Genomic DNA, 26,234 nt, shown 5'->3' on the forward strand with positions numbered 1-26,234 from the left:
CCAGTATTTCACTTACAATGTTGATACAAGTCAGTGGTTCCATCACAAAAGAAAGGAAAGCTCCAAATCTTAGCTACAGAAAAGCTAGTAGGTGGCAAATCATTAATTTATTTGTCGGTGGAGTCTCTGTACAAAAACCTTCTTTGAGGAAACTGTGCTGGGGTTTGCAAAGAGACCACGAGATGCTAATGGCCCTTTAAAGTGGATGAACATGAGAGTGTGGAAAAAGCAGGTCTGATACTCTCCTGCAGTTTGTGCAACAGCACCCCCCCCAAGGGTAGGACCTACCTGCAAAGAAAATAAGACCTCAAAGAATCCTCGCTGGGTGAAATAAATATCCCATAAAGCTTTTCCTAGATGTCAAGGACCTGGTTTTGGTAACATTCTTGTGAAAAAAAGACCAGTGTATACTTCAAATGGCCAAGGGAAAAAAAAGAAACCCAAAACCACAGGTTCAATTTCTCCTCTGCTTCCTTGGCTGACAGGCTAGAAAATCTAACTAAAAATGACCATTAGAGACTTTCCTGTTCAGGGCCGGTAGTGTTGAAACATTTCATTTTGACATCTCTGTCATAAAATATTTCATAACATGACTTTGACATGAAATTCAAACAGAGTTTCCAGTCCATGACAGAGTTCTAAATTGAATGCTTTTCTCTCAATTTGGGATGAAGTAAGCTCTAAACCAAGCAAAAAATCCCCCTAATTTTGTGTCTAGCTGTAAGCAGAGGTGTCTTTCACTAGCACACAACATTCTTAAATCCTTATGTACTTTTGAAGATCATGATGTCGAAAATGTTTATACAGTCAGTTAACCTAGGCTGAATTTTTCCCACCAATTTCCAAGTGATGCATTTAGCAAAGAGCCATGTTTAAAAATCTTACCTTAAAGTGCTAAAAATTCCCAGTGGATCCTGTTTCTACAGATCCCCAGCACATGGAGACACACGGCACATCAACAGGAGAGCAGGAGAAAGCTCTTGGGAAGTTGCTTGGCCCTATAAGTGATCAGGAAAACCAGAAAACTGGGTCACAGGAAATGTGTTTGGGGGTGTGGAAACAAACCAAGGCAGAAATACAACAAAACATTCTAAATAATTAGATAACTTGACATAATTGTGCTATTTCAGACCAATACCACTATCCTGCTTTCAGGCAAGAGCAGAGGACTTGGAAAGAGTGGAAGAACATGCGGGATATAATGCATCCCTCTTACACCCTCCCAGCCTCCAGAAATTTGTTTCCTGTCATTTCCTACCTACTTTTGTTCCCATATAGACTTTTCCTTCTTTAATATCCTAACAAGAAAGTCCAGTTTCTTTCAGGAAGTTTGATGCGAGATCGTGCAAAAGCCTTCTGGAAATCTAACTGCACCTTTTTGATGCACATGTTTGCTTCAAAGAGCTTTCACAAGGTAAGGAGCCTTTAAAAAGCCATGTTGATTCTTCATAAATGTATTACATTTATCAAGATAAATAATTCTGTTCTTAACTCTAGTTTCTACCAAATTGGAAAATGAGGTGTGCCAAAATTAAAATGGAACCTAGTATTTGTGAGGGAGCAATTGAGGAAAATGCAAGAGAGTAGTTAAGCAAGGAAACAAAAAGCTGGATCTCACTGGAGAAGCATTAAAGTGACGGAGTGTTTGCCGATTACACTTATTTTAGTCTCTAAGTAGTAGCAAGCTTCCAACAAGCTGCCCTTGGTGGCATTCCTTCTTCTCATCCCATCTGAAATTTTCATGATCGTTTAGGCAAGGGATCATTTAAACACACACTTCATTTGGCTCCACATCAGATTTTGTTTGAAACAAGCTGTTATGAAAGCTAAATGAGGCCATGAGTTTCAAAACTGATCAGGGTTTTTTGGATGCCTCCATTTATGATTAATAACTTGAGATACCATGAAAGAACTGGATGATTCGCAGAGCTCAGGATACCTGCTCAGAACAGCTTGTTTTAATCTGGCCAGTCAAGAACAAATCCATTCAACCTCACCAGTCACCTCTAAAAAGTTGTTGTCATGACCAACAGAAATATTGCCAGTGACAGGTTGTGGTTTTGTTTGTTTTTTAATGAAAATTTAAAGCTGTTTTAAACAGATAAACACTTCCAGGAAGGATCAGGTACTGAATACAAAAGCACTGACAATGTGATTCTTATCATTTGAGCACAGAGAAATTCAAGTCATGGAAGAAGCAGCAGAAACAGCAGACTGTGCCCTGGGCTGTGGTGTTCCTCCACTGGCACCTTGCACGATTAATGCAGGAGACAGGAGACAAGAATTAACATGTAATTAACATGACTTGGGAAATGAAAGAATAAAAACAAAAGTCTGAGATTTCTTCCTTTTATGGGGCAGGCATCAAGGAAAAATACAAAGAGTGTATCCTGAGTCCTGTGTGCTCAGTCTCAGCAGCCACCACCTCTGCTACATCATCCCGTGAAGTGGGTGCTGTTCAGTACCAACAAAGGAACCAATTCCATTTTCCAATATCTCATTTTAGAGGCTCTATTTTAAAGCCTGAATAAACACACCAGGGTCATAACTGCTGGAGTGCCCTCATGACTCTCCCTTATATTTTCTGAACCACAGTTGCTCAGTTTTCCAAAACTGGGTGAGGGGCTGATTTCAGTGGGATCTGAACATCCAAAACTCTTAAATTGCTTTACATTTCTAAGCTCTAAAATACATGAGTGTGAGTTGTAATTATTACAGTGAACATTGCTTCAGTTCCAGGGATAACTTATGATGTCTGAAGATCTGCTTTGGTGCTAACACTCTATGAGCTGACTTCTGGAGTCATCAGGAGCTTGGCCACAGCTAAGTGAGAATAAATAATGAATTAAGTGCTTCTTGATCTATCAAATGCTATTTTTGGAAGATCAGGGCTGTTCCTTCAGTGCTCTCAGAGGAAAACTGGGTCAAAATACTGTAGACGTGTCACTAGGCAAGGAATCTGGGCAATTACTTCAGTTATGGCTAATGAAATATGTTTATCAAGACAAAGGCTGGCAGATGTGTCTGGGCCTCTGTTTAAATCACACTGGAAAAGATTTCAGGCCTGGCACTGGCGTAGCAGAGTGGGCTGGACTGAGGTGGCTCAAGATCTCCCCAAGTTCTGCATCCAGTGTTTTCCATCTGAGCCCACAGACACAGCCACACACAGCACTGGGCTCTGGAATTTCAGGTGGAATTAAGGACATGCAAATTCTCATAGTCTCAGTATCTTCCCCAGGGGAAGAGGACTGGTCAACCTGCAGGTGCTTTGAAAATAAGCTTGTTACAAAGTGAAAAGTGTTAATACACTGAAGCAGCAATGTGCAAACATGTTTGGCATTCTCCATTCACTCCATGAAATTATCAGAATATACAAAGAGGTGCAGACTTGATTTTGTCAGTTCTTACACAAACTCCATAAACACTTGTGCAAAGCACAACTACCCATCCAAAAAGCTATTATTCACTACAATACAAAACTTCTTTTTCTTAAATAATTGAACAGTTAATCAATAGTCCAGCAAAAATATAATGAAAATATTGCATTAACAACACCTAAAAACATTGCTGAACCAGTGCCCAAATCCACATAACTGCTGGCTCCTTTTCAGAAAGGTCAACTTGGAAAAAGATTTTCTGTGATTTTCTGCCCATAATATTGTACTTGTACTCGACTACCAGCGTAAAACTGGAAGCCAGCCCTTTGAACACTTGGCCCTTGAAATTATTAATTCAAACCCAAGCCCACTGAAACATTTGTGTTCCTGGTGGTGCCTAAGCCTGAGCTGTTTTTCCAAGCCCTGACAGTCGGAACAGGGGCATAGCTGACGTTCCATCAGCACCTTCTGCCAAAAGCAACTTGGTGCTGGGAGGCTATGAAGGCAAAATCCTGGTCCCTGAAGGATTTCAATACAGACAATGCCCTGCAGGCTGGGAGACTCTCCTGGGGCAGCTTTCTCTGAACCCTCTCCATTAAAACATGGTAAACAAGGAAAGTCAGGAAGAGGCACTTTGTGCCTTTGGCTGCTCCCTCCACCTGAGCGCTGCCACAGGGATGGCCAAAGAAGGAGCCAGGCTCAGTGTCCCCTCCCCTGCTCCCAGAACTCTCACTTAGTGAAATGTTAAAGCTGCTGGAAACTATGTGGGGAGTCACACTGGCTCCTGATTGAACAGTGTATTTATATTCCCCATCTCATGCATTTTCAGAGATGCCTCCACAGACATTCCATCAGGAGAGAAAGTGGCTGACACTCATCAAAAGGCTCATCTCTTAGAAGCCAAATGAGCTTGAATTGAGCTCACACACAGCCACCCACCCAACCCATGTGCAAGATGGCAAACAATTATAGCATATGCTTCCTTAGACACTTAGAGCAACAAAGGCCTCGAATCCCCAGAATACCCAGGATAAATAAAGCAACCCAAGTGTTACAGCCATGCCCAGATGAGGAATAATGTTTCTAAATATTTAGTTTAAAACTCTCAACTATTTATTCTAACAGACTTTTTTACAGCATTTAAAGAGTGCACATAGAGTTGACCTGAAAATGAGAGTAACAAACAATAAAATAAAAGGATGTTCAATAGACATACAGTGAAATAAATTAACTGTGATCTGTGAAAGTGCTATGAAAGTCAGGAAAAAAAAAAAAGAAGCAGTTTGAAAATGTAAAATATCCTTTATGGTTATATATTTTTAAAAATTACTTCTATTTGTCAAGAACAATTGACCCTTTTTGTCTTCATTTATCTCGGAGGAAAAGAAAATGAAACAAACAGCAAAAAAGTCCCAAGTACAGTGAACAGCTGAGCCAGGGACAAATTAAGTAACACAGATTGATGGCTGTTGATCTACAGCAGTACCATCACATCCCAATGCTACAGCTCATATTTCATTTAAAGACCCATCTCTTTTTTTTCCAGAAACAGTGCAGTATTTATGGGAGAAGGCTGATTTGCAAGCCTTGGAGCTGCACTGAGAATCCAGGTTCAGGTTTTCCAATTTGGCTTTAAAGTTGGTGAATTCCTTGGACTTTCAAGGTACCAATCCAACTAAAATGAAACCAAACACTGGAATAAAACGAACACTGAAAGTAAACATTTATTTTTAAAAAATGCTGCAGACAAGGCAAAGCTTTTTATCTTAAGTATCTTCACCAGGCAGTAAGGAAATTATGTTTGCTGCCTCTGCATCTCCACCTTTACTGACCCCATTGGTCCAACAGCACATTATCCTCAGCTGTTGTCCTGGGGCTTTTCCCAGAGCTTTATCCTCCCTGGTATTCCCTGTTACAACAGCACGCAGGTTTCCTCTTCCTGCATTCTGTTCCCCTCTCAGCCTCTTGAAACCTTAAACTAAGAGTTTTTAATTTCATAGCTATTAAAGACATTGACAGCCCAGACAGAACATACTTTTTCTGTGAATGTCTGCTAAATGTAAGATAAATGTTCAATCAATTTTTAGATTTCTAATGGCTTAAGAATTAGAGTGGCCACGTAAAAACTGCCAATTTTACTTGAAATACAAGAGGTTTCCTCAGAAGCCGCAATAATCCTTTGTGCTTTCCTGTGTTTCTTACAGACACATCTGGAACACGGTCAACACTGGAGGCTTGGTATTTGGTTCAATCAAAGCCTCAAGTTAGAGGTCCACAAAATCTATCTGATTTTCAGAGCACACAGAAATCTCTGTCTGAGAATCTGGCTGGTTACTCAGGTGCCTGGCTATTAACTCCCACAGTCAGGCATCCAACATGGAAAACAGGCTGAACAGATGTGCCCTTCTCTAGGACACAAAGCTGTTGGAGACATGGAGAAGGTGTGTGAAGAAGATCTTTGCAATCTCTGCTTGATTCCCCTGTGAACCAGGAAAGAGGAATGAGGGCACTCAGGGGCTGGATCTGGGCTGGGGAAGGTCTCTGCAAGAAGTGAAATGTCCCTGCAATCCAGACTTAAACTTGGATCTCTCAACCACCCAGCACTGAGGGTGAGCCCTCAGGCTACACCACCACAGAGGCCCCTGATCAGTCTCAGTGCAGCGGCTGCACCTTCACCAAGAAGGGTCTCCGTGGGTTGAGATGGACAACAGCAGCAGCTGCAAGTACTCTCTGATAACATCCAGGTCCTAGTGTTCTGTGTCTGCTTTCTCCTCTGTGTAGAGCAGAGAAACAAAGAGACTGTGCCCAAAACTCCCAGCAGATCTAAACAGTCTTCCAAAATATCCTCACCTTTCCAGGAACAATATTAGAGCAGTAACTGGAGAGATAAACGAGAACATGACCCCAGCCTTATTTAATTTTACATCACTATGCAAAGCTCTTGACTCTGCTGTCTCCATGACCTACTTTATCTATTGTTTATTTCTCTTTTTTTCTTTTTCCAGGAAACTGTTCATTAGCGATAAAAGCACCTGGCTTACAGTAACAGGGCACTGTGCAAAATGCCTGTCAAAAAGTCAAGGGAGGAACACTCATAAATACATCAGAAAGAGCAAACCCACAAAGAACTGCGGGATTGCAAGGGAGTATCTTAGGTAGAAGAAAGGAAAAGAAGATGCAAGGGCCATAGTCTCTACTGGTGTAAATGGCTGAAGTCCATTGAGTTCACTGTGCCAGTTTGAATCTGGGGAGAATTTGGAAGTGCCAGCTCAGTCTGATGCAGATGGCACTGGAGCTACTCAGGTTAGAGCCAGAGTCTATTTTCTGGCAGGAAGATTGGAGCTGGGAAAACCACTATGGACAAAACCAGACCTGAACAACTGGTGCATGCAACTATCTTGGCTTCCTCTTCCCCCTCTTCCTAAATTTGTTACTAAAAACTTATTTAACTGCTTTGAGAAAAAAGGTTAATGAAAATTATAAAAGAGACAGTTTATGGGGTAATTGTAGGACTTCATTTCCTTCATTTTTAGATGCACTAATTAAGGTTTTTTTCTACCAGGTAAGACAAGCACAGTTTTCTCTGTGTTCTTTTCACATCATGTATGCACCATCTGCTGAGTCCTCTTACTGAGCCCTCTCCATAGCTTGTTCTCAGCTCCACTACTCTGAGATGATCAAGGACAACACTTCACTACCAGCCCTTTATCAATCTCTCTGCAGAGGCCAAAAAATTGGAGCCTAAAAGTTGCTTATATATTTTTGAACTTAGTGTAACGTAAGCTGAACACAGCTCAGTCTGTGTTGAGGTTCTCTGAGCAAACATCACATGTCCTGCTAAACAAAACCAAACCCAAATCCTCCTCTCCACAAAGTGGATACATGAGGGGCTGGCTGGCAGGAAACGAAGGAGCTCCCCATTTTCCTCTCCTCTCCCATCAGATACCAGCTTCAGCACAGTTAGAAAAAAAAGGCACAAGCCTTAAGGCTTTTGTTTTTGTTAGCACCACTCCTGTGGAAAACTTGTAAGTGTGAGCTGATGTTGGTCTCCCTTGCAGAGCACAGCAGTAATGAAGGGTTTCCAAGCTCCCCACAGATTACTCTCCTCCTTCCACCTGTTCCAGTTCTTCAGGTACATGCTATGAGTTCTGTTCCCCTCCTCAGCCATTTTTCTGACCATCATCTTCTAGGTGCTGTTATCTCACACACTGCTGTCCAAAACCCCTCTGGAGAATTCCACTCAGAATTCTGTGGGAACTCCTTCCCAGGATCAACAGTCACTTGCCACATCCCCTTTACAGAACTCACTACAGGAAATTGTATCTCTATTTATTTAAACTTCAACCCAACTCAGTTGGTCTCCAAGGGAACCTGTGCAGTTTCTGTGCTCTTGGGTATGAATTCCAGCACCTGCTGGGACTCCAGGAGTGCCATGAGCTGCAGGGTAAAGGGTCAAGATCACGTAATTTAGCGATCCCTCCTTTGCCACAGAACAAAACAAGTTGTCTCTGTGCATGAAGATGTCTGAGTGGAAGCAGGACTGGTGATTGTAAACTCTCTTCTGGCCACTCATTAGAATCTCAGGAGGCTGCACACCACTCTTGTGTCTTACCACCTCTTCCTCCTCCTTCCTTTTTCCATGGCATTGCTTCCTTTCACGGAATTCCTTTCTTCAGATATGGAGAAGTTAAACTCCAGCTGATCTCCTCCTAACCCAACACTTTCCATGATTTATTGCTGTTATAGCTGGGCCACACAAAGCTGGAAATGTTTAACAGGTGTGTATGAGCCAGAGAAATCACTGTCCAATTAAAAAACTGTCACAGGGGTAATAGAAAAACACAGCAGCAAAATATCTGAATAAAACATTGATTACTGGTTTATAACCTAGGCTATTCAAAGAACTCCTGAATTGCTCCTTACACTGATTTTTGAGGAATGTGTTGTTAATATACCTTGAAATATCCTTTGGATTTTCTACCAAGCGGAAAAGATGCCACAGTGTGTCCTCCTCATCTGCTGAGGAATGAAACCCCTCATCCTCTGCCAAAGCAGACGCAGACACAAATGGATACAAGGATAGGATGTGTTTTCCTCGTCTGTTTATTTGTTTAAGCTTGGAGCCCACCCACCAGCCCAGACATTCATTTCTCAGCCTGTTTCAATTCTTTGATTTGCTAGCTAGGAAGTCAAACAGAAGGTAGGAGTAGGAATGAGTAGGTGGGAGCCAGAGCAGTCAGAAGTTTTTAGAATGTTATTCTAAGAGCTTAAAAATCAAAAATTGGAAGCTGATTTTAAAAAAATTACAGTAAACTTCTCATTCTTTTAAAATACTCTGCCAGAGATTTTTATCTGTCTGTAAGTTACTCCTCTGAAGGATTTAGTCAAAATGACCCCCTCAAACCTTTAACACCTCAATGAAAACAGGCACAAAAAGGCCAGCTGGAAATCTGGATAGTGGTTTAGCTCTAAAAGACTTTCAAACTTCACAATTTAGACAAAATATTTACTAGTAATGTCTCACCTTATTATCATGAACTGAGACTATATTGAAATTTCATGCAACTGAATAGGCTAATCACATACACAGGCACATACTTTAAAATCTAGGCTTTTCATGTTCTTAAGTATAAGCAATTAAGGGTAAGAGTAACATTTCATAATTATGTCATTGATCTCAATTCCTTTTCATTTTCCTATGAAAGCACTAAACTTACATAAGACACATCTGAGGTTGTTCCTGTTGCTCAGATCCACATTTGCTCTAATCAAATATTCACCACGTGGCTTGTTTTTTGAATTTTTTTCAGTTTTTGACTTCACACGAAATTAAAATTTGGAAAATCTGAACGTATCATTAGCTTTGAAAAAAGTACTAAAAACTCATTTAAAAAAAAAAGTCATAGGGAGCAATGGGAAATTCTGTCTTAGGCCGGCCCACTAATTAAAATCAACTGTGCCACATTATTTCCACTGTTCAAAAGTATCTGCCTACAGATCTAAAATCTTTTCCGAATAATTAAAATCAGGAGTAAAAAAATCCCAAATCTCTTTCCTCTTTCATGTGGAGCCACATAGAACACACTTTTGCAGCTTTCAGAGTCCATTAAAACATCACCTTTGAAAACAGATGCACAAGCAGGCCCAGGAGTGATTTATGCAAGCAGGAGGCTCAGAACTGCCAGCGACTCCTCATGTTCAAAGCACCCCCAGCAGGCTCAGCGAGGTCCACTTTGAATCACTTGTAATGAGGATTCTTCAGACCAGAAAATCAATAATATAATTAGTAAATGGTATATTATTTCTCAGAATCTTGCTGCAACTTATCTGCCTTTGATCAAGCTGAGTTGACTGCTAATGACATTTAATATTAATTAATGAAAATGCATGTGATAAAAAGTTCTTTGGAGAATTATCTAATTATGTACCATAAAAAAATGAAGTCTGTAATAACTGCAATTCATGTTTATTTCAATGACTATTGTTTAGGACACTCTAAGAAGACGTTGGGATTATGAGTTATCTTTAGCTCCACTTTCTCCTGCTTTACAGAGCCACTTAGAGCAGATGAGCCACGTCATTCATGAGCTTTGTCTCATTTGCAATACCAAGGGCTGCAGGTAAATCCTTCCTCAGCTCTGGGAGAGAACCTACAGAATATTTTATGAAATTCACTTCTCTTTTGACAATGGATGATTGACAGCAAACCACCATGACTGAAGGTACTGACAAAATAAATAACTGTGGAGATTAAGCAGGATTTCAAAGGAACAACAGCAATCCTTAGGGAACAATGATTACAGAAAGGCAAAGTATTTCATTAACTCACAGAAATGCAACACTTTGCTACCCCTCACTTTGACTGCCTGAGACCCCAGCTACTGAGAAACATTTGCATTTAAAAATATTCCAATTTGATGTAACATGTCTAAGTAACTTCACATGACTGTCAGGCACTGGAGAAAGGCAAAGGGAAATTTTACATTATTATGAAACACTGTGGGATTCACCAGAAACATTGTACCTGGTTTAATAAACTTGGTTCGAAACTAGAAAGGAAGGATGGAATAAATATATTGTGTTTACACCATAGGGCAGATTCCATGGTTAATATGTCATGTCAATTAGCCCCCATTTCCCAAGACATTTTGGCTTTGGGGAATAAATATATAACAACTGGGAAATATAAATCCTAATGCTCTTGCTTCATATCAGCCATGTATAGTAACTGACCCCTGGTGAGATTATTCTAATCCCATAATCTTAAGTACATGCCTGACTTGCAACAGCCTTTTCCAATGCAGGTGAGTAAAAAAGAAACAGCTGTCATATGAGCTCACTCTTCTCTCTAATAACCATACAGAGTAGCATAATATTATTCAATATTATTGTCAATATTCTTACAGCAGCTCCATTAATTCCACATAGGACATTCCCTGTTGTTCACTGGCACACTCTTGTCAGTGTGAGTGGGGAACACTGAATTTAGAAGTAAACTAAGGTTTTCAGTGATCTAAATTCCTGGGGAAAAAATAATAATCTCTGGCAGTTTGGTTTATTTTGAAAGACAACGTGTGAAATTGCTGAGAGCAGAACATTGGCTAAATAGGTGCCACTTGTTCTTGCCCCAGATGTGAAGGAGCTGCTGGCTGCTCAATACAAAGTGATTAATGATTGCTTGCAATCAGCCCTGGAAATCATTGGCATTGAGTGACAGAATGATTCTATGACATCACACAGCCTCACATCTGATGCTTGTTCTTGGCCACATTGCTCCTCGTGCTGCCATTTTTGGCACCGTGAATGGGCTCCAAAAAATTATGGCCTTTATGGTGTTCATGAATAAACAAGTTTTCACATGAGAGAGGTTTCTATTTCTTTCTGCCAGATTTATTCTTCTGCCCACTCATGACCTCTCCCATCCCCACACTACCCTGTAGGAACTCTGCCTTGTACAAAGGTTCTGACAATTTTCCATCTCTGCGCAAAAACCTCATTGAATCAGTCCTGGAAACCCTGACTGCAACCACATCTCTCTTCTCTGTCACATCCAAATGACGAGCCTCTACCTTACAGCAAAGAGTCACATTGTTAGTTAGTTTCAGTTAATCTTTGTATTTGTTTTATGAAATTTCCTGCTGTTATTACACTGCACAAGGTCATCCAGTTCCTCCTCTATTAAAACCCACCCTGGTACTGAGACACTCATTAGTCCCCCACATTAAACATGGAGTGCCATTCTAGCAAGCAAGGAACAGGCAAGAACTCTGATACCTCAGCTTTCCCAGCTGAAACCCCCATAACATAATACATAAGGAAAAATATACAAAGGATTCTAGATTCAAGCATTCAAGTTACCAAATTGTTCTTAATCCCATCAAATCGTCTTTTATCACCAAAACTTTACATCTACAAAATATAAATACAACCTCTGGGTTCTGCATTCATATTAATTAGAGGCTAAAGAGAATTTCATTAAGAAAGAGCTGCATGCTCATAATTCAATATATAAAAGTGAAAGTCAGCTTGACAAACTTGCTCCTTGTATTTTATTATTTGCATTTTGCTTCAGTGTAAATTGCACAAGCATAAACAACAGGGGAGAACTCCTGCTTGGTAAATAATTTGTGTAAATTTTTAGAGAAGTTTCTTGGCCCGGTCTGCAGTGGGTCCTTGTGCTCAGTGCCCAGCACAACCAGTATGACCAGAATGACCAGTACAGGACAGGCTGGTGAGTGCTGGGAACCACAGCAGCGGTAACGCCTTGGAAGGAAATGATGTTTAAGTCTTAGGAAAAGATGGAACAACATCATAACTGTCAGAGCAATTTTCTGCCTTGGTAGTTGAACACCTGAACTACTGCTTATTTTTGCAGTGGAATTATTCCCAGTTTCTCTCTGCTCAGCTCTGAATCAGCTTGGAGTTGTGTCATAAACAATGTTTGCCTCAAAGAGCCACGTGGGCCAGAGCCGAGGATGGACTTAATGAGGAGACAGTAGTTCCATAAAAAAAAATAAAAATAAAGAGCTTGGTTCATTTTCTGTAAACATCTCAGTTGTAAATAACTGTAGACAGGATAACATTAGACTGCCTCTGACTTAATGTCATAAAGATTGAGTTCTTAATTTTAATTTAGTGCCACCATAATTTTCAGTTTGCATGGGAACATAATCTTACAGTCTGTTACCAGGTACCTCAGGAATGTAGCAGAAATTATAACATTCTTACACTTTTCACAGGAAAAACTGAGTAAACATCTGTACCTGTATTTGTCAGGTATTGTTAAAGGATTTTCCCCAGTTCAGTACCAGTGCACAAAGAAAGTTTAATTTCAAAATAAAAACCCAGACAACTTTTTTAATATATCAATTTTCCAGATTCAAACCAGTTTAATTATTTTCATGGTCTAAAAGAAATCTTAGAAAAAAATGAGGTATAAAAGAATAATTTGTTCCCAGTGGCTAATCCTTCAAAATGCCACAGGGAAAAAGACTCAGGATGCAGAAATCATTAATGGTAGAGCAATTGCTGAGTTCTATTCCTAGAAACAAAGAAATAAGGCTACAGCTGGCTCCCAGAGGCAGGTGAGTTCTGGCTGACCTGCCAGGAGGACTCTGAAAAGGCTCATTCAGAATCTAATCAAACCACTGGTGTGGGGAAGATAAGGCTTGAGTACAATTTTCTAGAAAATACTCTTTAAATGGTTCCAGTCATATTTTTCTATTTGATGTCTTTCTTCAAGCTATTTGACTCCTGTTTTTATTTTCCTGGAACTGCCCTAAAGAACCAAGAGAGTCAGTCCCTCACACCAACAATCCCAGTGCCCAATTAGGGATGGATGTGCAGGAAGAGGACTCATGAGGAGCTGACCGCTCTGCAGGTGTCAGCGCAGGTGTGTGGTGAACATCCACATCCCACACCTTGCTCAAGCCCAGTGGGGTGAAATCCAGCCCTTAGCAAAAACACTGAGGAACACAAGGGAAAGAAAGCACCAACTGCCAATCCAACCTCTAGGGGAAAAAAATATCCTTCCAGGAGCCTAAAGAGTCCCATGGCTGTGCTGGTGGGAACCCAGTCTCCGGCTGTCCTCATTCCTGACGAGGAAAACATGCTCACTCCGTGGGAATCCTGACATGGAACCTTAAGGGTGCTTAGTGCCTCTTCATTTTATTGCAAAATATTATGCAGAAGAAACACAGCTCCAATACAGTTTTCTTTAACCTTACTCCTAAGGAATCCTGCAGTACCTCAAAAGCAAGTCCACATGTATGAACTGCTTCTCTCTCATGTGGGTGATAAGCCAGAAAGTTATTGGGCACCAGGCCAGGGGGAGGGACAGAGAAATGAATGGGAGTAGAGGTAATTATAGCACTTATTTCGATTAGGTGCAGATCACCAATGAACTCTTTTGTCACTTGTTTTCTCCTCAGGGAAATCTCACCTTCCCAGCTTTAATTTAATCATGGGAAAAATATGTCAAGTATTGATTATAACTAGAAACTAAAGTCTACTACAAGCATGTTCACATTAACACTATCACTCAGACATGACCCGGAAGAAATCCTCTGTTTGTCTTTCTTCATCCTGATTCCTGAACACACTGTCTTAGAGAGAGCAGCATGTTCAAACTTACAAACATCAGTTTTGTGATGAAAAGTCCAGAAGGGAATTTGTTAAATCACTAAATTTACATTGCCTGTGATGCTAAGTATAACCAAAAGACACATCTTCCAACTCTGAGAGCAGAACACAGTAAAGCCTCTGAGGAAGTGCTGCATATCAACACACAGTTCAATTTATTGAAGTTTGAAATAATATTCCAGTCAAGTCCAAAAGTCAGAGAATTTGCCAGAAACACTGTGAAAATCCTAAAATGGTGCTGTTTGTTCATGACCCTTGAGAAATAAAAGAAACAAGTGACACGCAGACACAATGCGTTAGACTGCAAAGCAGGAATGGGAAATTAATGGATGAAAAATTCTAAAAGTGACCCTCTGCCACTTCTCCACATCTGCCCACCTGGGCCACACTCTGCCCTTTGCTCTTTTGTCCGTTCCAGACTCACATCGATGGCACATTTTGAAACTCATCAGTATTAGAGAAAGGCAATATGTAGTTTCAATTCCTTGAGAAAGTTCTCAAGATGTCAAAGATTTGAAATTAATTCAGAGGAGAAGTAACAGTGAATGCTTTACCACACACCTCTATATAATAGTTTCGGTCATACTGTAGCCCCTAAACTCATTTAGAGAGGCAGAAGCTCAACCCCCTGGCCTAGATTAAGAACAGGCCTGTGAAACTGAGTCAGCTCTCTTCCAAATGCTGGCAGTTGGAGATTAACAGCCCTTCTCCCTTGACCAGGAATTCTCCCTTCTCAAAGGCAGTACACAAGAAACTCTGACAAAGACAACTTCATGTTTGATATCTCATGATTAAGGAAGCACTGCCAATTGTCTGTGCTCACTGCTACTTGTGCTCAGCCAGCCCTCACTCTGATTGCTGTGAGCCCTGCTCAGAGCTGCAGTGTCAGGGTGACACTGGGATGTGTGTGCTCCCAGAGAAACCTGCACAGCACAATCCATTCTGGAGCTGCTCTTGCATTTTGCAGGTCATATTATATGGCCTTTTATTGCTTTATCTATAGCCCTGTAAGTAAAAAGACTCTCAGACCAAACTCGAAGGAAAAACAACCAGGTTTGCAGAACCTCACTGAAGACATTCAACAGCTGAACGGTTCTACTTAGACTAAATTAACTTTATACAGCCTGGTTTTACTCACAAATTCTACTTGATTTGGAAAATGCCGGGATTAACAGTATTATGCCTAAACCTGTAGCTGCAGAATGTGATCCTGTGTTCAGTAGGAGATGCCTGGCAAGCCTCAGCAACTACAAAAAGATAGTGAAAGAGCTGATTTCAGGTAATATTTCTATGAATACACCCAAGTAATCTCAGAAACATTGCCCCAGAGATACAAAATAACAGCCAGCCACATATTCCAATTTTACAGACATACATCTGCTGGAAACCCCTGGAATAACAAACATTTTTCCTCCAGCCACTCCAGTCAGAAGAGCAAGAAGAACTAGAGAATGTTCCTGAATATTCTGCCCATGTTTTTGGTTTGAGTTACTAAGTACTGACATTGTTAGAGAGATTAATGTTAGATCTTAACTGCTCCTTTAGCACCTGTCCAGTCCACACCTGACAGAGGAAGATAAATATATTTATAACACACAGCAAAGTGAATAACAAAGGGTTTATAAAGTTGTCTCTGACAAAACTGACAAGTTGTAGCTGGCAGCTTTAATCAGCTCCCAGCTGAGCCTGGGAAATTGGAGGGAACTGAGCACTGACCTTTCTGATGAATCTCTGAAGGAAGGTTAAAGTTTTGTTTACTTTTTTAATGGGCAGGGCTATCAAGTTCTGAGACCTTTGGATAAAAGGAGGATTTCTGTGCAAGAGCATTGTACACTGTATTTAACAAAGTCATTACTGGGTTAAAACTGATTTTTTCCAGTGAAGGATATGGCCTAGTGTTCCCCGGATGAAAGTTCCTACAAGGTTTAACGGCACAAATAACTGCCAGATACTGGAAATGTAGCAGATATGTTTTTCATGTCTTGAATGTGAAATATGCACTAGAATATAATTTAAATTTAATTTTTACAGATCAATGGATCTTAAACCACCAATTTGATTTCTTTTTCAACAAGTATTCACCTCCTGCTTCTTTCGTATGGCAACAGTGGGATCTTTCATGCTCATTTACTTAACTAGTACCAAGAAGATGAATGCAAGTAATGACCAATTATTTTATCAGCTATTTCAAAGTAAGTTATAATTTATTATATTGCAGTATGTATAAAAGCTCTGGGTTTAAACCTGGGTTTAAACCATTACTCCCTTAAAATTTAATTCTTTGGAGCCATGTCTGAGGATTGAAAGATCCAGCAGCAATTCCCAAGGGTTTCACCTTACGGTTCACACCCCCCTGCAGCCACTGCCCAACTGACAGCACAGGGGACTTGGTTTTTCCAAAACGCCAAAACTGTTTTCTGATTAACAGCATCGTATCACAGAAGTGTCTGCTCTTATTGCTGGCTCAAGTGTCTACTCCATAGGAACAGCTGATACAGAGACCTCACGAGAATTTAGGAAGGTTGGTAAATCAGGACCAAGGAGAGTTTTGCAGCAAACGAACTGCAAACCTTTTACTTTTTGACAATCTAATTCACTGATTGCTTTCTGTCCAGTAACTTCTAAAAAATGAGCCCACAGCTCTAAATCAGCAGCACACACGGACTCACAGCCCTCCAAAGCTGTTTGTGAACCAGTCACTGTGTAAGTCGCTGTACAATTTTTCAAGCAGCACTGAAGGAAGTGAGGTATTGATTTTTTTCAGAGCTGTACAGGATACACCTGAATGTCCATCAACAACACTTGTACCAGTAAAATACCTCCATGTTCTAGTTTGTTTTTTATTTTCCTTGTGGTTCTGCTTCAATGATTTCTACTTGGTAGCAGTGGAAGACACTGAAATTTGGTTTTAGATCTGGACCTTCCAACTTTGACTGTACAGCATTATATGAACATTGTACACACATGTAACATATAAACATAAACATGAGCATGAAAAAACCACTTGCTTCTGATTGACATCAGTGGAATTTTTCAACTGGGCCAGTTATTTACTTGGGAAGACGACAAAGAACCTCACTGACACACAATTGTTTTAATGGAAAGGCACTGACTGTAACTGAACCTTTTCTATTCTGACCTGTTTCACTCAGAAATGTTTCCAGAAATCTGTTTATTGGTGAGGGAAAATAACTTAAACTTCCCTTGTGAGATAAGGCTGTGCTGTACTCTCACAGTGAAGGGATATGACGATCAAGGCCAGGCTGGATGGAGCTTGGAGTAACCTGCTCTAGAGGAAACTGTGATTGGAACAAGGTGGTGTTGAAGGTCGCTTCCATCCCACACCATTCCATGGATTCTGTGATCATCAGGAGGTAAAAGAACACTTAAATAAAGCCCAGTTCCTGCTGCTCTCAGAGAAAGGCTCTGTCTCCTCAGCAGCAGAAAACAGCCAGTGAATTATATCCTCTCTGGAAGTGTGAGACAACCCACACACTGCTAAAAAGTTTTTATAAATTGTGATGGATAACTCCAGAGCTGCTTCTGCCTGCTCCTGCACACTAACACAAGGATCAGCTGAAGAAATTAAAAGGGAACATAAAAGTTGCATTAACAAAAAATAGATGTTTGTACTACTACAAAATTAATATGTTGGCATTGCAGTTCTATATCCTCATTTATCTGAGTTACAATCAGTAAAATATACAAACAATATCATTAATATCATTGTGGGAGATAAATCAAAACAATTCCTACCACCTAGAGCATAAAAATCAACAAGTGGATTTTACACCAATAAATCTCCTAGAGTGTGGGTCGGAAAGAATTTATATATATATATATATATATATATAAAATCAATATATAAATAATTAGGACTTGGGCTTATGGTTGAAGGAATTCACATCCTGATAGAGAAATGCAGGAGAACTGGAGCACTGCTTCAGATGATACAATCACCATATTGTCACTAACACGGCTGGTTCAGAGCACCTGTAAAGTTGAAAATACTATAGAAATAAAAGGAGATTCAAAAAATGCTACATTTAGTCAAAACAGCAGTCCAAGTAGTTCAGATTCCTTACTATTCACATGCTAGAGGCATGCAAGTGATCCTGGACTAGCAAACAGTGGATAATTTTTGTCATTTGTATGAATGCCTGATTTTTCATATGAATTATGCCAAATGAAGTATTCACAGCATCCCACTGAATCTCACCTCTGAGAGATTCACAGAATCCCAGAATGGTCTGGGTTGCAAGGGACCTTAAAGCCCATCCAGTCCCACCCCTGCCAGGGGCAGGTACACCTTCCACTATCCCAAGTTGCTCCAAGCCCTGTCCAACCTAACCTTGGAGGTTCCCATTCCCTGACCCAGGTGCAGGACCTTGCACCTTTGTCAAGTGCTGCTTCACATCTTTCCTTTTCATCCTTGTGTAACTCAAATATCATTGAAGTTAGGAGACAAACAAATTTGAATGTTTGATCCACGCACTCCGGACTGCTCATCATTTATTATATAAATTTACTATCCATTTCTATTTTAATGTGAGCAATTTTTAGCTCTTCAACAGGCTAAAAAGCATTTTGCTACATTTCAAAGCATTCCTGTCACATCTGAAAAACTCATTCAGCTGCTAGAGCAGCAACATTTCGAATCTTTATTTGAAAAATAAATTTATTTCTTATATAAATTGTGTTGTTCAAAATTCACTCAAATGCAAAGAATTTTGTGATTCTAATTGGACTTTTTAAAGTGTTAGATCTGCTCCTAAATCAGAGCATCACATGATATCCTTCTCATTTGCCTAGGGAAGTGAGCAGATTCCTTGGATTGTTTCAAAGCTTCAGTGGAATGACTGATTCAGTTAAGCTCGGGATCTGAATCCAAGTGATTTACATTGCAAGGAAAGCACTTGAAAAAGGTCCACTGCTCTAGTCACAAAACAATCTCATGGTTTAATTCATTACTTTCACCAACTTCAGACTGGAATAACCTCCCTGACTGGAAGAGAGGTCCTTCCTGGTTAGTAAAATCAGAGCCAGCCTCCTGAATCTGAGTGGAGGATGGATAGGTCACCTCGGATTTTGCATGGAGAGCATATTAAATACATATACATATATCACTCTGGTGGCAGACTCAGGGAACAAAAGCAGTAAAATATTTCCTCAGGGTAAAATACAGCTCCCAGGAGTGAGAAAGCCTGAAGCAAAAGGTTATTCTACCCAAGACATATGCTGGATGTTTTATTATTTTTGGGGAGATGCAGTGGTGTTCTAATATGTGGTGTTCCAATCCCTGAGACCTCATCCTACCTGCCCTTTGAAGACCTCGGAAGCAAAACTTCCTTAATGACACTGATGGGCAGAGAGGGAAATGGAACAGAGAAGTTAAGACAGCAGTGCAGAACCATTCCATGTTTAATGAAACACAGGGAAAGATGATGGATGTAGATAATTACCTGCAATTTGTATCTGAGAAAATTTTGGGGTAAAAACACCACATAAGGTTTTAAAAGTCCAAGGTGAGAGTGCAGGTGGTGTAATTAATGGTAGGCAAAGCAGTCAGTACCTCTGGAGAGTGGAAGGGGCAAGTGCTGGTCAGTATTTCAGGGTTACTTGTGTTGACATAAATGGGGTTGATTTTTAGCACAGGCTCCAGCTTTCCTCAGGACAGCTAACATAAACCTCCTTCTGCTTGAAGGTCTCAAACAGCAAGGAAGGTAAAGGATCACACAGGACTAAATCAGGAAGAAATTTAAAAAAAAAACAAACCAGTGGAAACTTTTCAACAATCTACAAAATGTATGGAAAGTTAATATAACATAAGCAGCATAGTCAAAAGACAGAACAGTAGAAAGCTCAGCAGAGAAGAGGCCTTCCCTGTGCATAAAAGTCCAGTTGGATAATCACAGAATCACAGAATGGTCTCACTTGGGAGAGACCCAGAAAGATCATTGAGTCCAGCTTTTAAGTGAATCAAGCCCACAACCTCCTTTCCCTCCAGTCTAACACTCGTGTTTGGAAGGACACTGAGGATCCCAGCTGAGCTGATTACCCACAGCACCAGAGAGAGCACAGGTGTGTGTTCCATTTCCCATCAAACAATCCACTGATCCATTGATGATTCCCTTACTGTGTCTAAACATCCTGAATTTGGACATTTGTATCTCTGTTCCCATGCTTTGCTGCAGACACTGCTCATGGGAAATATGCTGAACTTGTTGGATATTTTGGCAGGAAGGGCTGATGGGCAGAGCTGAGTGGCGAGGCCAGCCTGGCTGGGGACTGCTCAGTCACACAGCCCTGTGATTCCAACTTCAGGGGGCTGAGAGGGAAACATTCATTCAGTGCTCATATCCATGGACTCTCCATGTGCTACAGTTCTAACAGATCCCAAGGCATAGTGTGGGGCATTGACTCATCAAAGTGTGGAAGAATCCAAGCACTATAATAGCATTTTTCTCTCTGAGGACCTTTACAAAGAAACATCAGTTAGGGCAGAGTAGAAAATAACAGCCCAAATATTTCAACCTTGGAAGTGTCCTATTAATGTATTTCCAACTTCTCTTTGTATGGAATGACTTGCATACAAATCCAACAGGACTAGACACAGCAGCTTCTGAACATGCATACAGAGGTTTGGGGTTTTTTCCTTCTTTTTGAACTAATGAAAGGACTAAATATTGAGGGTTTTCTTTTTTCTTTTTTAAATTGAGATTTACTCCCTGCTGTCTGGAGAGCTTCCAATAGAGTCACTGGGATCCTCAGATGCAGAAAACACAATTTAGGAAGCAAAGGGAAAACAAGGACTTGAATGCTGAGACAGGAATCATCCATAGAAGGTGAAGGATATAAGAATTTGATAAAACACTTCAAGAGAGATGGCTTGGGGTGTAACCCAGGTGAGGAGGCTTATCCAGGGTGAACTGTGTTTATATCTTCTCCTGTCCTACACACTGATATTCCTCATTCCTGGGCATGTGTGTACATGACAGATGACAGCCCTGTCTTGGGGGAAGGTGCTGAAGGCAGAGAAGATTCTGAATTGAGAGGCTCAGATCCTGTTCTGAGCCAGCTCACAATCAATCGACTTATTCTTGCTTCATTATTATTTATATGGTGTGGTGAGCAAGTGATGGAGAACTCCTGTGCTATTCCGTAGGCACAAGCACAGAAAATTCTTCTTAGACCAGTTTCTATCACATTGTTTTACTTCAAATGACTCACTCTGTGTTTACACCTCTGCAACAGAGATAAAGGTCTGTCTGCATCAGGGAATTTAACAAGATCGTTCTGTTCTCCTTGGTCCAGCCACAAGTTTTAGCCAGGGGGAAGGAAAATAATTTTAAAAAGCAGGACAAGGTTGCCCAGCTGAGATGATGCTTCAGCCTGTTCCATCCCCTGTCAATAGCCACGAGCAACTGAGGGCAGCTCCATGAACCAAGAGCCCTGGTGTCCTACATGTTCTACTGTGACTGTGGAGCACAGAAAGCAAGGACATCTTCAGCTCTCAATGAGAGCACTTTTTTTTGTTGAAAAATCATTCCTCACTGTTTGGAATGAAACCCATTATTACCAATTAACCTGCTGTGAACCCATATCACTGGCTGAATTGAGCATAATTATTCATCCATAGTAATAGCTAAAGTAAATTCTGGCAATCTCGGGTAACATTGACTTCTCCTTTGGGAAAATTTTCAATGATGCCGTGTCCTTGGTTATGTTTCTAAAACCTTTTTTGTGTTAAACTGCAACTGAAAGTGTATCATTATGACTCATTTCTTCTTGTTCTGTAATGTTGTTTTCTTTTTTCTTGCACAAACATCTATAACTAACTCTATTATCAGCTGAAAAATTACCTCCACATGTTTAGAAACCTGATTTTACTTACACAAAGTTTTAGCATCGGCAGCTCGTGTAAGTTGTCTAAAAATAAATTTTTAAATTAGTTGTTACTTTTCATAGCTTTTTAACCACACACTCTGATGAACCACAGCCCTGTGAGCAAATGCAGACATAAATTTTGGTTTGAATTTATTTCAGGTTGTCAAATGTAATTTACTAAGAGAACGTCTGCCAAAAAAGAATCCAGAGGCAAACCTAAGTTGTCATCTTAAATTAAGTGTGGTTCCTTTTTGTTAATCTTTCTACATAAAAGGTTGTAAAGTAGTGCATTAAAGATGCAGCAGTCCTCTTTTCTAATAAAAAGGCAGAGGTGAAAAACAGAATAAAGACAGAACGTTTCTCTAGCTGATGGAACATGTGCTCAAAACGACTGAGTAAATGCTTCCTTGCTCTCTGAGAACTGCAGGCTGCTGTTTATTGATAGCCCATGTGCAAGGTGGGGAATGAACAACCTGACCACTGAAGAGGAAGAACAGCAAAACATCTGCCTAAGCTCAGCACCTCCTTTTTGCACAGGAGAATTACTCAGAAGGGCAAGAAATCCTACTGTGATAGCCCTGGATGTGCTGGAGAGATCACGTCCCCTCCAGCCTGCACTGGAACTGTGGAACTCATTTCATTAAGGACAGGCTGGTTCTGGCTCCCACTGAAGAAATGTTTGACTTTCAGAGTCAAGAAACTCTGAATTATTAAACCATGTCCAAACCTTTGAGTCTTCGCACCCGTCCCCTCCTCTCAGCACAGGAAGGTTGTTCTTGCCTTCAGGGTCTGAATCAAGCAGTTTCCCATTTGTTCACCTTAACCACAGGCACCTCTTTGCAGTTCCTCCATATCGTTCCCCTGTGTAAAACTGTCACAACTGATGCCCAAAGCCACTCCCTCCCAGATCCTGCAGGAAGTTTTCTACCACAGCTCCTTTAAAACATTAATCTGTAGTAGCAAAGAAAAGCTCCAAGTTTAGGTTCCATATGGGGAAAAATTTCTTTAACAAAAAGGTTGTCAAGCCCTGGCAGTGTTGAAGTCCCCATCCCTGGAGGGATTTAAAGCCCTGTGGATGTGGCACTTGGGGACATGGTCAGTGTCCCTTGGCAGTGTTGGGGGAATGGTTGGACCCAATGGCCTTAGAGGCTTTTTCCAGCCTAAAAGATTCTGTGAATATGGACTGAAAAACTCAGATTTGACAGCCCTGCTGGATAAGATATTCCCATGCCCCATTGCATTCAGATGATACAAACTTAAATGGAAATAATGATAATCTAAACTAGGCAACCAAGTCTTATTTAATGCCAAGTTCCTACAATAACACCACTTTGGTACAGATGAGGACTTGTGCCTTTTGTTAGTCCAAGTGAATTTGTGTACAATAGGGCTAGGAAGGCCCCTAACCAGTTTCCATGACAGGAGCCTCTCTGTGCCCACTTCCCAAATTTGAAAATGGTCTGGGAATTCTCAGGGGCTGAAGACACTTCTAATGGGCCAGTGAAAGATAAGTGAGAAAAACAAGCCTGCTGGCAATTGACTTATATTTGCTATACAGAGAGCCATACCTAAATCTGAACATGACCAGGAGCCGCAAACTGAGCTCAATAATGCAGATTTGTTAAAGTTTCTATATAAAAAGCCCAATTTTTTTAGCTGAAACTCATGAAATGTTTTTCAGCCCACAGGTCACTCTTTCGGCCTTTGATATGCCTGTCAGACACTCCTTTGTTGATCAAGCATCTCCTTTCCCTGAGTAGGAGCTGAGGCCCCTGTTTTTGGAGACAGGTCTTTTCTATATCCCTTTTGTGGGCGGAATTTTCACCAACAATATTATCATCACTGGGAAAAGCTAGTGTTCTACATGACTCTTCTGCCTGCAGTGGTCTAAAGGCTGGGGTTAAGCAAGTGAGAGGCACGAGCATTCTGGTTTTAGTCAGATTTATATGCACCTCTGCTGTACCCTTGGCTCTTTGCATAGATTAAAAGACAATATTCTACACAACCAATTAAGATCTTATCATATTAATTGAACTGCCATTATAGCATTACCACAAGCCATCTAAGTAATCACTATATGATAACTCCTTATAAACCAGTTCAGTGACCTCCCAGCTGCCTGCAGAAACCGTGGGGTTGGCAGTTTGCCCTGAAAGCTCAGAATCTGGCAAATAACTCCTAAAACAAGGGAGCTTTGTCACCAAAATGAAGCCTCCTACTTCTCTGTATGGGGGTGGGGAGGGAAATAGGTGGGGGTTTTTTCTTTATGGAAATATTTTTGAAGGTTTAAATAATATCTAGACACTATTGGGAGGGGAAAAAGGAAAACATGAAGCTGGCACACTTTGAAGATACATCATTATCCATCATTTGAGATCAAGAGGAAGACAACCTTTATAGGCCAAAGATCCAGGCTCGTATTTAGGGTGTGAGGAAAGAGTTTTCTTTTACCCAGTAGAAACAGTAGGACAGTGGCATTAAGCAGACAAATCCACCCTTATTTTGATAGAATGTGAATTTCTCTTGGAAGAAGAGACTTACGAAAGAATATCCTGGTAGACAGAGCACTGGAGCTGTTCACCCTCTGCTTCTCACAGAGCTTTGCAGTTTAATCCCAGCAGTTTCAGGCATGGATTGGCAGGCACTGTGGAGAACTGTGCCATGCTCCAAGGTGGGATACAGGTGGAGCACAGGTTAGGAAGCTTTCTGCTGCTTCCAAAGGGTTATGCACATCTCCAGCAACCTGTGGTGATCACTCCTGGAGTTTAACGGATTTCAACCAAACCCTAAGGATAACTGTGAAAAGCCCAGCATACAAAAGGGGCATTCTTTAAGAGCTCATATAAGCAACCAATACCTTCATTCTGTGGGATATTCCCCAATGGGTCATAACAGAGCTACACCAGGTGAAATATTACAGCTAAATTACTGATTAAAGCCTTTTAAATTTTGGCATCACTAAACAATATTTTAAAAAACACCATGTGGCTTCAAACATGCCCCAACTGAGGGCTTGAAGTTTTCTTGAAGCTGTTTACAGTTGTCTTGCTACACACTGAGTTCCTGGGAAGATTCATGGAGCTGAGACAATCTGAGTACTTAACACTTTCCAAGACTGTGAACCTGCAAATTTTCTGTCAAAATCCATAGCAGCAAATATGTCAGCAGCTTCCTTTGGCTTCACCTCAACCACACAGACTAAAAAAACAATCTTTTTTTTTTTTTTAAACATGTTGTACCACCCCTGTTAGCAATTCTAATATACAATGTTAATGTCCAACTAGAAGTGTTCAGGGAATATCCCACTTGACAGGCACCACAACCAAGTACCTGTGAATGTCATGGAGCGATAGTGAAATGATCACTGTGTTTCCTCCATCCTAGCTTGTGTGTTGACATCTGGCTTTTATATTATTCGTAGAATAGCCATTATCTGAATTTTCACTTGTGCAGTACAAAATCTTCAGCTCTGGTCAAAAGCTGTTTAATTTACAATCACAAGTCCGAGCCATCGATTTTGGGTCAAGTGTTCCTGCTGAATAAGCCCCTCTGTTACCAAAGTGACACACAGGAGACTTCACAATAACAGATAGGGAACACCAAGATCTATCAAGTCACAGTCATAATGCTCTGCAGTGATGTAAATCTCAAGTTTCTCTGATATAACACAGATCAGGGGACTCAGAGAACCTGCTCCTTTTCACCCTCTCACAGAACAGCTTCTGCCTCCATCTCTCTTCTCGTTTCCTGTTATTTCCCATTTTTGGTTTCCCAGCCCTGGCTCCGTGTTCTGCTCCCTGCCTCACAGCCTCTTTGACTCGTTAACCTCCCAGAAAACCAGACACATTTTTTGTTTTCTGGCACACAGTATTTTCTCAGTGCTCTGTCATGCAAAGGCTCCTGTACACCAGCCCTGCACTGCCCAAGGACTCCGCCTTCCCTTCCCCAGGGAAGCACTGGGAATCAGGCACTGAGGCAGGACTTGCGCTTGTTCACTGCTGAGCACAGTGTGGGCACAGAAAGCATTAATAAACTTCATCAAACACAGTTCTCCAAGAGTGTGTAAATTACAGAGACCTGAGCAGTTCAGCCTGCCACATGCTATGACAGAGCAGCTCGGGAGCTTTTCACAAGCAGTGAGAAAACCTGAGACTGAAAGAAAACCACAGAATTCACAAGGCTGATCATGTTTTTCTCGAAAAAGGGGTAAATATTTTTTCTGGAATAATTCTCTCTCAACCCATGAAGGGTTTGGTTTGGAAAGGACCTTAAAGCCCATCCAGTTCCACCCCCTGATATGGGCAGGGACACCTTCCACTATCCCAGGTT

General features: G+C 40.9%; 1 protein-coding gene across 14 annotated transcripts in view; it reads right to left on the bottom strand.

The window, feature by feature from the left end:
* The window catches only part of MEGF11 (multiple EGF like domains 11), a 256,970-nt gene that overhangs the window by 198,586 nt on the left and 32,150 nt on the right, over positions 1 to 26,234 (bottom strand). For all 14 annotated transcript variants that reach the window (XR_006017856.1, XM_042039041.1, XM_042039040.1 and 11 more), the window contains exon 2: positions 886 to 998. The gene's annotated coding sequence lies outside the window, so the exon portion shown is untranslated. The remainder of the gene's footprint in view (positions 1 to 885; positions 999 to 26,234) is intronic.

The sequence above is a fragment of the Corvus kubaryi genome, unplaced genomic scaffold (genome assembly GCF_017639235.1).
Source record: "Corvus kubaryi isolate FWS band 111438036 unplaced genomic scaffold, C.kubaryi_AGA036_p1.0 37394, whole genome shotgun sequence".
In the NCBI taxonomy this organism is placed as follows: domain Eukaryota; kingdom Metazoa; phylum Chordata; class Aves; order Passeriformes; family Corvidae; genus Corvus; species Corvus kubaryi.